Here is a 1,637-nt window from a genome sequence, read left to right as displayed (position 1 = left end):
GGCACATTGCCTGGGTTTGATTCCCCCTAGTAGGGGGCGTGAAGGAGACAGCCAATCAATGATTCTCATTGATGTTTCCATCTCTCTCCCTTCCTCTCTGAAATCAATAATAAATATATATTAAAAATAAAAAAATAATAATGATGATGAAATGGCTTAGGTAAATTACATGCAAATTACACCCATAAACAAGTATATTTTATAGCCAGCAAAAAATGCATTAAAAATATAATAAATACGTATGCTATATATATAAATCTATTTGAAAAAATAGTTTGATATTTTAAAAATACAAATAGATTTAGCATATATTATATATGTAATCTATGTGAAAAAATACATAAAAATTTCAGACATGTAAAAAAAATTTTAAACAAATGATAAATCACACTAACAGAAGTAATAAATGTGACTTCTTTATGCATTTTATTATCTCCAATTTATTTCAAGTGAAAATTTCATAGTTTTACAGTTTACAAAAAAATGTATTTTAAACATCTTGATTTAGTGCCTACCCTTTCAGATGACATAATAGACACTAGAGAAGTAAAATATAGAATGCCAAGCTTGTTCTCAATTGAGAAATGAACAGTGAATAAATAATTACAATGACACAGGATAAATGCATTTTAAGAGTATACTTGGATTTTAAAAAAAGAGTATACTTGGATAATTGATATGTAGCATATTCTTATACAAGTAAAATAGAGAGGTGATAAAAATGCCTACAGAGATATATAGTTTTGGCATGGGATTATGTCCACGTTACTTTGCTAATTGAGAAAGGTGCATTTAAGAAGAGTAGGTGGAATATTGGCGCACTAAAAGTTTTTGTTTACCTGCACACACATACATAGTAGAATATATATTGTGACCTTCTATAAAATTATATTAGCTGGGAATATCTCTGTGATGAAAACTGGGATTTTGTACACATTTTATGTCTAATACACTAAGATGGAATGAATGAGGAGTTTCTAGAATGAGAGAATGTTTCACTGTGTCAGATGGTGCTGATGTGTCATGAAGGATGTAGACTGAGTATTGACCATTGGATTCAGTAATGTGGAGGTTACTGCGACAGGCCGTGCCATGGCATAGGAAAACTGTCTGACTGGTGTGAGAGGAATTAAAATAGAGGAAGATATTGATTCCTGAATGTGTAGACAACTCTTTCAAAGTCTTTTCCTGTGATGGAGAGTGAGAAAGAAGAAGAAGACTAGAAAGAGGAAGATGTGATGGAATAGGAGGTAGAGGAAGAAAAGATGAAGAGGAAGAGGAAGAAAGAAAAAAAGGAAGAAGAAACGGAAAAGCAAAGGAAAGGCTATAGGAGAATGGGGGTGCCAGAGGTTTGTGCCTGCTTCCCTCTCTTCCTTTCTTTAAATTTCAGGACAATTAATGGAATGTATACAGATGGAGGTGATCCTGTAAAGAATAAAACTTTATGATAGAGATGGCAAAGGTAATAATATTTAGAGTAACAACCCAATGTAGATAAGACAAATGGGAACTATTTCACCACAGCAAGGCATAAAACAAACCAATAAAAAATAGTCCAGTAATTTACAATTCATCTCTTTCCAAATACCTATCTAGGGCTATGGACTAGGAGTGGTTTACTTATCAGACTATGAGTG

The sequence above is a fragment of the Myotis davidii genome, unplaced genomic scaffold (assembly GCF_000327345.1).
Source record: "Myotis davidii unplaced genomic scaffold, ASM32734v1 scaffold58, whole genome shotgun sequence".
Taxonomy (NCBI): domain Eukaryota; kingdom Metazoa; phylum Chordata; class Mammalia; order Chiroptera; family Vespertilionidae; genus Myotis; species Myotis davidii.
Note: the sequence above shows the minus strand (reverse complement) of the source record.